This window comes from Zonotrichia albicollis, chromosome 8, assembly GCF_047830755.1.
Source record: "Zonotrichia albicollis isolate bZonAlb1 chromosome 8, bZonAlb1.hap1, whole genome shotgun sequence".
Taxonomy (NCBI): Eukaryota; Metazoa; Chordata; class Aves; order Passeriformes; family Passerellidae; genus Zonotrichia; species Zonotrichia albicollis.
Window position 1 is genome coordinate 1,521,839 of NC_133826.1, and position 12,347 is coordinate 1,534,185.

General features: G+C 48.5%; 1 protein-coding gene across 5 annotated transcripts in view; it reads right to left on the minus strand.

The window, feature by feature from the left end:
* The window catches only part of MIER1 (MIER1 transcriptional regulator), a 43,106-nt gene that overhangs the window by 28,271 nt on the left and 2,488 nt on the right, over positions 1–12,347 (minus strand). The window lies entirely within an intron of this gene.

The window sequence follows — 12,347 nt, forward strand, 5'->3', positions numbered from 1 at the left end:
TGAAGTTTTTTATATCAAAAGCTAAAAGTGAAAAAATTCTGTCTGATTTGAAGTTTTTTATATCAAAAGCAAAAACTGAAGAAATTCTGTCTGATTTGAAATTTTTTATATCAAAAGCTAAAAGTGAAAAAATTTTGTCTTTTATATTTGAAGTTTTTTATATCAAAAGCCAAAACTGAAAAAATTCTGATTTGAAGTTTTTAATATCAAAAGTTAAACTGAAAAAAAAATCTGTCTGAAGTTTTTTATATCAAAAGCTAAAAGTGAAAAAATTCTGTTGGATTTGAAGTTATTTTATACCAAAAGCTAAAACTGAAAAAATTTTGTCTTTTATATTTGAAGTTATTTTATATTGAAAGCTAAAAGTGAAAAATTCTGTCGGATTTGAAGTTTTTTATATCAAAAGCTAAAAGTGAAAAAATTCTGTTGGATTTGAAGTTTTTTTCTTCTCACTTTGAGGAGCTTTTGATATAAGAGACCTTCTTAGGGAATAATTTCCCTTACACGTCTGCCTCCTTTCTGTGGGAGTGCCAGTGTATAAATGGAGTCCCAAAGTGTCCAGAACAAGGAAAATGCAGAATATGAACCCTGAATTCCCTGCCAGCGTCCCACCCATCCCTGTGTCCCCCTGTCCCCCTCAGGACTCCCACAGAAATTCCCATTAATGGGAAAACACCACAAATGCTTTGCAGATCGTTGCACAACACCAGGGGAAGTTTTGCTGCTCACTACACCCAAAAAAGTCTTTATTTGCAAAGATTATCTTAAATTCCAGAGTCCAGCACTCCTGCTCTGGAGCTGAATATCAGGATCAGCAGCCTGGACTGGTCTTTATTTGGTGTTTTGCTTGTCTGATGAACCTGCATAATTAATGGAATGCAATACATGATCATTAATACAAATTAACAAAGTCTTAATGAGTTTATTGCAGCAATCTTTGGTTGGAAGCTGTGAGAAATGAATTTGCAGAGAAATCTTAAAGCGTGACCCAACTATTTCTTAGTTACAATACACTATAAACATTTCTTAACCTATCAACTTTCGTCACACTATATTAAAAATACCTTAAAACCAATAATCTGAAATCACCCCTCATAAATCCTACTATAATCCATCTTTGGAGAAACAGAGTTATGACTCTGTTTCTCCAAAATATCTCATCTTTTTTACAAAACCACCCTTTAAAACTTGTTTCTAATTCCATTTCTCTCTCAACAATATCTATCCTATTTCATTTCTAAATCAACATTTCTTATCTCAACATTTACATACAAATCCACACTATGTGAGCCTTCTGTCAGACTTTAACATTTCTCTACATTTCCCAACTGAATTCCATCTTCCAGGCCAGGAGAGAGGCCATGGAGAGCTGTTTGGTTTTTGGCTGTTTGAAGGGCCTGGAAAGGCCCGGGGTGGCCTTGGGGCAGCCGAGTATCAAAGGAACAGAAGAGGCTTCAGTTCTTCTTTCGGTTTTTATGTTTATTAATTGTTTATCTAAAAGATTTTCTCTTGGCCCCACAGAGCTCTGCTCAGCAGCCAGCCATGAGCACACTCACCTATCTTTATACCCAAAGTTACGTGTACAATATTTATCATTTTTCCCCAATACCATTTATTCTTATTGCCCAGTGCACTTTTAGTAATGACCAATCCCAAAGTGCCACCATCACCAAAGAAGATGGAGGAGAAGAAGAAGAAGGACAGGACACGCCCCAATTCCTCCATCTTACTTCTCTAAACCCCCCTGTACAGAAATCCTAAACCCTGTGTTTCACTCTCTAATTAACCAATCCCTTCACCATTCACCCCGGTGAAACCCTCCTGTCCTCATACAGGTGTCGTCTCCTGTGTAGGATCAAAGTCCAGCCACCAGACACTTCTGGAACATTCCAGGACTCCCGAGCCCCCCAAGGGTGCTCTCGGTGACACCTCAGTGCTGAGGGGCTGAGATCCCACAGAGAGCCTCCCCTTTTCCTCCTGCCATGGGCTGGAATCAGCACCTGCAGGGTCCCAACCCAGGTGGCACTTGGGGACATGCACTGATGGATTGGACTCCATGATCTTCAAAGGTCTTCAAAAATGATTCCAGCAATGACTCTGCCCTCCAAGGAACAGAGTTGGATTCAAAGGCCTGAGGAGAATTTATTCTGAGGGATAAAATATTTTCCTTAGGAAACAATCAATTCTGCAAATACCATCTTAGAAGTCTTCTTAAATTAAAATTATTAAAGCTTTAGCTGTGATCTAACTCCAGGTATGAATCCCCCTTTCACAGCCCAGGGATATCCCAGATTGCACTGCCAGTGAGCCCCAGTCCTAGAGAAATCATTCCTGTTTGAAGCTGAGCACAAATTCCTGTTCTCCTTCAATCCAGGGACACTTTTTAAAGGAATCCCAAACCACAATGAGAACTCCTCATGGAATGAAGGAAAAGCCATTATTAAAGCCATTAAAACGTGTTGTTATTGGGAGCCTCTTACACAAATGAACACTCACGTTCCCAAAAACACCTCTTCCCAAAAGGTTCCCTGCTTCCCTGGATAATTTTGGCTGTAACAGAGGAGTGTTGAGGAGGGTTTATCACCCAGCAGTGCCAGCCTGGTTTGGTGACAATCCATGGCAATTCTGGCTGCTCCATGCCCAGGGGGCCGACCCAGCTCAGCTGCAGCCTGGGCAGGGAAGTTCTGGGAAAGGGCTCGATGCAGGAGGAAAAAGGGGACACAAAGCAGGGACCAGGGCAGTTCAGGGAGCTGTGGCTCCCCCAGCAGCCCCAAAGCAGCCTCTGGCTCCGTGCCCTTCTCCCAGGCTTTGCCAGCGACACCTGCCCTGCCCGTGCACTCTCCTGTCTGCATTCCTGCCTCTCCAGCCTGGGACGAGCTGCCAAGCATTTCCTGCTTCTATTTCCAGCCCTGAGCAGGGTCACACTCCTGCTCATCTTTATTAATGCCCAGCTGCAGCCAGGAGCAGCCCTGACCCCTGGCACCCCTCCAGTGCCAGCTGTGCCAGCCCATCCCCAAGGTGACTGGCACCACTTCTGCAGCCTCTCCCTGACCCTGGTCTCTGTGAGTGCCAGCTGTGCTGCAAACACCAGCCTGGGGCTGGACAGGTGGGAAGGAGAGCTGGCAAACCCTGCAGTGCCAGGCTGGCAGCACTGAGGGTGAGGTTGCAGAGATGCTCCAAGACAAGGCCTGCAAGGCTTGGCCAGCCCCATCCCCTGCCTCCAAGGGATGGTGGCTCTGGCCAGGGCACAACAGATGGCTTTGGGGGCATTTAGTGATGACAATTTCCTGGCACTGCCAAGGGTCACATCCCAGATCCACACTCACAAGGATGGCACGGCCATGGGACAGGAATTCCTGGGAAAAGGCCACTCTTGCTCTTCAGTTGTTGGGAATTTAGCTGCTAGAAAATGGAAAAGTACAAAACCATGGCTCATTCCAAGTCCGGCACCTGCAAGATAACAGTGTCCTTGGGCCTGGCTGTGGTAGGATAACAAACAGTGAAAGAGACATGAGAAAAGAGACATGTAACCCCCCTAAGGAATGAGGAAGAGTTGATAGTATAGTTTAACCAATAGATTACTTGGCTTACAGAATATTCATAAGCTCATTACTCGCTGTATAAGTGTCTGATGCTCTCTTCAATAAACGGAATTTGCTTATCACTCATATTGAGTGTCTGAGTCTCCCCTCACCGACAAATGGCTCGTCCCCGACAAAGACCCACATTTTTTCTCTGTGACATTCAGTGGATCTTCATTTCCTGCCCAGCCATTCCCAGGGAAGCACAGAGCACTTTTTGCCTCAAGGGCACTCATGGGAACAAGGAGCTGCCACCTATCAAAGCATATTGGGATCCAAGGCCCGGGAGAGAAAAATACAAGAAAAATCAGGGATAGTGACAATCCACAGGCAACGCACACTGCAATTGTTCTGGAAGGTAACATCAGCAAAGGTGACAGTGAGCAGCGTGCTGTGAGCTCAGAGGAATGACAGCCACCCAGAACTCCTACCTCATGGCCACTGAGCAGATCTCCAGTGAGCAAGGACTCCCCTGCTAATGCTCCAGGCCTGGAGGGAGCCCAGCTCAGGGGGCTGCAGGAACAAACCCCAGGCAAAGAGGGAAAGGAGCGACACTGAGCCCCAAAGCACCAGCACTGCTGGAATGTCACTGTTGGACTCCAGGGTATTTTCAGGGATCCCAGGAAAGACAGGACCTCCCAAGGTGAGGGACACTGGCAGCAACAACCAGCCAGATCACATCCAGTGCGTTCCCAGGATGTATCCAATAGGATATGGGATGGATGGGACAGATCCCATCCAACACATTCCTCAGGGTGTGGATATGGGATAGATGGGACAGATCCCATCCAATCCATTCATGGAATAGATAGGAGAGATCCCATCCAATCCATTCCCTGGATATGGGATAGATGGGACAGATCCCATCCAATCCATTCCCTGGATATGGAATAGATGGGACAGATCCCATCCAGTCCATTCCCTGGATATGGGATAGATGGGACAGATCCTATCCAATCCATTCCCTGGATATGGGACAGATCCCATCCAGTCCATTCCCTGGATATGGGATAGATGGGACAGATCCCATCCAATCCATTCCCTGGATATGGGATAGATGGGACAGATCCTATCCAATCCATTCCCTGGATATGGGACAGATCCCATCCAGTCCATTCCCTGGATATGGGATAGATGGGACAGATCCCATCCAATCCATTCCCTGGATATGGGACAGATCCCATCCAATCCATTCCCTGCATATGGGATAGATGGGACAGATCCCATCCAATCCATTCCCTGCATATGGGATAGATGGGACAGATCCCATCCAATCCATTCCCTGGATATGGGATAGATGGGACAGATCCCATCCAATCCATTCCCTGGATATGGGATAGATGGGACAGATCCTATCCAATCCATTCCCTGGATATGGGACAGATCCCATCCAATCCATTCCCTGCATATGGGATAGATGGGACAGATCCCATCCAAACCATTCCCTGGATATGGGATAGATGGGACAGATCCCATCCAATCCATTCCCTGGATATGGGATAGATGGAACAGATCCCATCCAAACCATTCCCTGGATATGGGATAGATGGGACAGATCCCATCCAGTCCATTACCTGCATATGGAATAGATGGGACAGATCCCATCCAATCCATTCCCTGGATATGGAATAGATGGGACAGATCCCATCCAGTCCATTCCCTGCATATGGGACAGATGGGACAGATCCCATCCAATCCATTCATGGAATAGATAGGACAGATCCCATCCAATCCATTCCCTGGATATGGGATAGATGGGACAGATCCCATCCAGTCCATTAATGGAATAGATGGACAGATCCCATCCAGTCCATTAATGGAATAGATGGACAGATCCCATCCAGTCCATTCCCCAGGCATGGATATGGAATAGGTGGATATGGAATAGGTGGACTGAAGCTGGCCAGTGTCCCTCAGACACCTGTGACTGCACTGGGATACTCCAGGGAGGATACACTGGGATACTCCAGGGGGATGCACTGGGATACTCCAGGGGATGCACTGGGATACTCCAGGGGGATACACTGGGATACTCCAGGGGATGCACTGGGATACTCCAGGGGATACACTGGGATACTCCAGGGATGCACTGGGATACTCCAGGGAGGATACACTGGGATACTCCAGGGGATGCACTGGGATACTCCAAGGGGGATACTCCAGGGGGATGCACTGGGATACTCCAGGGAGGATGCACTGGGATACTCCAGGGGGATGTATTGGGATACTCCAGGGGGATGTATTGGGATACTCCAGGGGGATGCACTGGGATACTCCAGGGGATGCACTGGGATACTCCAGGGGGATGTATTGGGATACTCCAGGGGGATGCACTGGGATACTCCAGGGGGATGTATTGGGATACTCCAGGGGGATGCACTGGGATACTCCAGGGGATGCACTGGGATACTCCAGGGGATGCACTGGGATACTCCAGGGGGATGCACTGGGATACTCCAGGGGGATGCACTGGGATACTCCAGGGGGATGTATTGGGATACTCCAGGGGATGCACTGGGATACTCCAGGGGGATGTATTGGGATACTCCAGGGGATGCACTGGGATACTCCAGGGGATACACTGGGATACTCCAGGGGATACACTGGGATACTCCAGGGGATGCACTGGGATACTCCAGGGGATACACTGGGATACTCCAGGGGATGCACTGGGATACTCCAGGGGATACACTGGGATACTCCAGGGGGATACACTGGGATACTCCAGGGGATGCACTGGGATACTCCAGGGAGGATACACTGGGATACTCCAGGGAGGATACACTGGGATACTCCAGGGGATACACTGGGATACTCCAGGGAGGATACACTGGGATACTCCAGGGGATGCACTGGGATACTCCAGGGAGGATACACTGGGATACTCCAGGGGATGCACTGGGATACTCCAGGGGGATGTATTGGGATACTCCAGGGAGGATACACTGGGATACTCCAGGGGATGCACTGGGATACTCCAGGGGATGCACTGGGATACTCCAGGGGATGCACTGGGATACTCCAAGGGGATGCACTGGGATACTCCAAGGGGATACACTGGGATACTCCAGGGAGGATGCACTGGGATACTCCAGGGAGGATGCACTGGGATACTCCAGGGGATGCACTGGGATACTCCAGGGGGATGCACTGGGATACTCCAGGGAGGATGCACTGGGATACTCCAGGGATGCACTGGGATACTCCAGGGAGGATACACTGGGATACTCCAGGGAGGATGCACTGGGATACTCCAGGGGATGCACTGGGATACTCCAGGGAGGATACACTGGGATACTCCAGGGGATACACTGGGATACTCCAGGGGATGCACAGAGCTTTCTCTCTTTCCCCTACAGCAAAACCACCTGAACAGAAGGGACAGACACTGCACAGTTTCACTCCTACCCACAAAACTCTTGTCTCTCCTAACACCTTTCACACTGTTTAACAGAACTGATTAATAATGAAACATCTTAAAATTTGCAGAATAATCTGCAGTGTCTACAAGACAAATACACATCCTGTCCAAATTGACTCAGTTATCTTTAATAGCTCCTGAAGTGTTACATAAAACAGTTAAAAACTAGAATTAAATTCTCTTTATATTGATAGCAATATGCCTGACAAGCCCATCAATTTGTTCAGGTCTTGAACCCTGCAACAGCAAAATATCCCAAAGTTAATAAATTCACCTGTGAGTTGGGCCTGGAGAAAAGGACTGGGTAAAATAGGGAAAAACACCTTTTATTCCAGAGGGAATGTGTCCTTTTCCATAAGAGGAAGGCTACAGTCCCAGCCTGCCCCTCTCTGTGTGTTGTGTTGCAAATTAACTTGTGTTAATTTTTTTTTTAAAAGGTCACATTTTTATCTTGGGGAGAAAATAGCAACATTGAAGCGAGGAAAAAGGAAAACCACTTCTGGTCCTCTCTTCCAGTCCTACATGTGAACATTTGCACAGCCCAAACCGCAGTGACATCCCTCAAATGGAAGCCTTTACATCCATGGATTTTCACTTTTTTAAATTCCTGTCCTTCCACAAGACAAGGATCCAGAGCAGTGTTTGAACTCCCAGATCCCAAAAGTGACCCTCAAAGCCTTGCAGCTTCTCCCTCAGCAAAGCTGCCTTGGCCATTTCCCTCTGAGGCCCAACCCCTGTATCCACAGGACTTTTCCCAATGTTTTTCTCTGGAAGTTTTCAAGACCAGGCTGGAGACAGCCCTGAGAGCAGAGAAGGTCCCACCAGAGACTTCCAGAGCTGCCTCCCACCCCAAATCATCCCACACTGCTGAGTTCTGAGATCCCTGAGAGAGCTGTGCGTGTCCAGCCTGGAGAGGAGAGCTTAAACCCAGCCAGCCATGGCAGGGACACTCCCACTGTCCCAGGGTGTCCAACCCGGCCCTGGGCACTGCAGGGATCCAGGGGCAGCCACAGCAAATCTGGGCACCTGTGCCAGGGCTGCCCACCCTTAAATGAGCCTTGCTTGGTCGTATCCTATGCAAGCTGTTCCAGCTCCAGAGCTCAGCCCCAAGGGCACTGGGTGCCAGAAGCCAGCTCGCTCTCAGACCAAGGCCGTGGGTCAGCCCCTAGCAAGCAGGGAATATTCAGCTCTCAGTGATCAGGCAGCTCTTGTGATTTCAGCTTTGCTTGCTAGGTAGCTTTTCCCTTGGCCTAAGGCTCCAGCAGACGGTAGAGAGAGGAGAAGCAGAAGACGCTGGCTGTTCCACGAGTATGGCTTTATTGTAGGGTCCGTGAAGGGTCTCAGCTCTTCTTCTTCCCAGTTAGTAGGGGTACAGTATGCTACTGTTATACCCTTGGCCTGGATCCAATCCTGACCAATGACAAAGGTGTTAGAGTGACCATAAGTGACCAATAGTAGGGTTTAACACAATATTGCCTTCCATGGCTATAGGGATAAGGTACAAGGCGGATGTCCCTGGAGACAGGAAACTTCTTTGCCGCTGTGTCAGCATTCTGTTCTCCAAGGGGCCCTGGCTAAACCTGAGGGGTTTACTACACACCCTCACAGCCAGAATTCCTTCCCAATATTACCTAAATCCACCTTCTTTCAGCTTCCAGCCATTCCCTGTGTGCTGTCCCTCCATCCCATGTCCCAGTCTCTCCCCAGCTCTCCTGGAGCCCCTTCAGGCCCGGGCAGGGCAGAGAGGTGACAGGGACACCAGAGTGCCAGGCCAGCAGCTGCTGCCCCTGGATCCCTGCACTGAAGGATGGGCTCCATCCCAGCTGGAACCCCTGCAGCCCCTGGTGCTGGGGCACATGGGGGACAGGGCACTGCAGGGTGCTGCCGATGCCTTCTGCCCAAGGTGCCACCCAGAATCCAGGCAGGCATTTCCCAAGGGCCTGCCCTCAGGGAAGTGCTCTGCTCCAGGCTGAGGAAGCTGTGGAGGGAGAGGAGATGAATCCCCTGCAGCTTCCCCAGGAGAGCTTCCCATTCCAAGAGAATTCTGGAATCACGATCACAACTCCACCCGCCCTGCCTGAAGGACACAGTTCCACACTTCCCCATCTCCTATTCATTTTCACCTTAACTTCCTGCACTAATCTAAAATATTGTGCCAAGAAATCTGGGATTTTATGGAGTGATTGGATCCTGCTATAGAATCCCAGAAGCAACCAGCCCCAGTCATATGCCAGGCAGCACAAGGAAACATTCCTATGGACAATTTGTGACGTGAATGGATTAGGAGGGAAATATTAATGCAGCCTGGGGCTTCTGGCCAGGAAAAGGCTCAAGAAGAAACAACTTTCCAACAATTCCAGCCTCTGCCTAAATCCCTCTGCTGCATCAGGAAGGACTTGAAGTCCTGACTGGATGCCCACAAACATCACTGTTTGATCACATGTGGAAAATATCCTCCAAACTCTTCTACTACGACAAAAGAACTCAAGGGCCACCCTCTTTTGAAGATTAGAAATGCAGAGTGCCACTGTATCCCTGCAATTCCCTTGAGGGAATCCAAGCAGTGCCTATAACAGCCACTCTGGGGGTTATTCCCTCACTAAGGAAGGAAAAATCCAGAATTCCCAGCTCTCCTTTAGGTTCACTGCTACCTCAATGCAGTATTCCACAAACTCTGCTCAAAATGACACAAAACCCCCAATTAGTTACAGCTGAGATCAAACCAGGAAAAATATGATTGACTGCTGTCAATGCCTGATTTTAATGGGGATTTAGATCAGTAGGAAAAGTGGATTTAAGCTATTTTAACCTTGTTCTGTATCCAGGAGCTCCTCAAAAACCCTGACTGTTCAAACAGCACAATCAGCAAACACATCAGTGACTGTGTGAACTTCCTACTACACCTTAGTTCAACAAAAACACCAAGAAAGTGAAAAGGTTACTCAGAACAGTTAGCAGGTCACGTATTCCTTCAGCACTGAAGCTGTTCCAAAACAGAAATCAGAAAGTAATGCTCAAAGTATGAAAACAGAATTCAGTGACATTCTCAAAGTTTAAAATTCTTCAGCTGAAAGAAGCAGAATGTTGAGGAAAAGGGAAAACTTTCCAGACAATAGGGATTTATAGATGACTTCTTAAAGCACACCGTGCTAATAAACTGATTTTTTGGTTGAACACAACTAAACTTTCAGGAATTTAAAAACATTGAAGTGCACTCAGAGAAATTAGGTTGAGACATTTAACTGTCCGCTGACACCAGAGGAGAGCTCCTGCTCCTTCCCATCCTTTCCCAACACCATAAAATGCCAGTTCAGGTTTTTATCCCCTCAGAAATTCCCTCTGCAGAAGTAAAACTTTAGCTTTTATTTCAGCAAGTCAGAGAATTGAGGAACCTCAGAGGTTCAGGGTGAGAACCACACGGAGCTGCTCAGCTGCCTGCTGGAGCTTTGGGAGAAACAGGAATTATGTCCCAGCATCAGTCATGGGAAGGGAACCATGGAATTCTTTGGGTTGGAAAACATCCCCAAGCCCATCCATTGCAAGCACTGCCATGTCCCCAGGTGCCACATCCACAGGGGCTGGAATCCCTGCAGGGACGGGCACTCAGCCCTGCCCTGGGCAGCTGTGCCAGGGCTGGGAACCTTTCCATGGAGGAATATTCCCAAATATCCGCCCTGAGCTGCCCTGGCCCAGCCTGGGGCCGTTCCCTCTGCTCCTGTCCCTGTTCCCAGCCTCACCCCCTGGCTGTGCCCTCCTGTCTGGAGCTGTCCCCTGACCCTCCTGGGGACCTGCAGGTGCCAGGGCTGCTCCTGTGGGATCTCTCCCTGCCTGCCCTGAGGTTCTCAGCAAGATGGATCAGCCCATGGAAGCTCAGGGCCAGGACACAAAGGCAGCAGGAGGAGCAGGATCTCCCCTTTAGGGACCTGTCAGCCCCCTCAACCCAGAGCTAAACCAGCCTGCAGCAAATTCCAAGCTATGCCAGCCAAAAATCAGGGATATTTAGTCCCCAGTGCTCCCACTCACCTCTGACCACACATGGCCACCCTCTCTCCCACTCCTAATTCACTGAAGGACAACAAAAACCCAAACCCCCCTCTGGTTCCCCCTCGGTATCCTGGCAAGGATATCCTGCAGGAACGTGGCTGGTGCATCCCCTCATGGAACACCAGGAACAGCAGGGATTGGCACTCCTGGAAATGACAGCAGGTACTGAGCTGCCTCCGCTCAGCACAAAAGCCTGAGCCCAGCTCTTCCAGTGGGGATCAGAAGATCTCATTCTCTCACTTCCATTTCACTCCACCACTATAAAGGCTGAATTTACAAAACCCATTCTCTTTCAGCTGCTAATCAAGCTTTTCAGCACCAACCTTTTCTTCTTAGGAGGCATTAAAATACTTATTTTGGAGAAAATCTGTGTGTATCAGCATTCCCTCCACCAAAACCACCCTGTAAGCAGCTTAATGCAGGATACTGGAACAGCCACAAAGCTTCAGCTGATCTTAAGTTAGAGATATTTTCCTTCCAGTTTATGCCTGGAACAAACTTCTGACATGTTGGAGTATGAGGAATCATGTAAAAGGATCCCTAACACAGGTTATTAATCCCAAATTTAATATATATTCAAAATCTTTTTTTTTTTTTCTCTTTGTCTGTCCTGTATTCAAATCGCTTCTGCAAAAGTGAAGCAGCACTTTTGGTGAATTTAGTTTCACTTTCTGGCCTCCAGCCCTGCTTTCTGAAGGGCCTTCCTGTGCAACCCAACAAGTTCCAGAGCCACACTGGGCTTGGAGGGCTGTGCCTGTGGCTGATCCTCAGAATCACAAGCTTCTAGGATTGTTCCTGAGGGCAGGATGAGCTCTGTGCACCCTCAAAAAGCAGCACAATGTCTGCCACTGGCACAAAGGATGGCAAACAGGGCAAGAACCATCAGCCTGCCACCTTCCCATCCATACTTTGGTGATCTGCAGCTCCTGCAGGCCGCTGGCTGCCACCAGAGCTATGAGGAAATGCCATGCTAAGGAGAATTCCCACTCTGCTCCCTGTGGGTTTCCTAAATTCATGAAATCCTGGCATGCTTGGGGCAGGAAGGAACCCTAAATACCATCTGCCAGAGGCAGGGACACAAACCGAGCTGGAAACTGTATCCAGGACCTTAAATCACTCCAGGTATCAACTTTTTTAAATTATTACTGTTTCCCCATGCAGATGCAACAGTTGCCTGGGGATGAACTCACCCACAGGCGGACCAAACGCTGCCCCTGCCCCAAAAGAATAAGGGATTCACCTCCAAAAAGGCCAAGATGAACCCCCCGAGTGCAGAACTGGGATCTCAGCCACAGGAACCA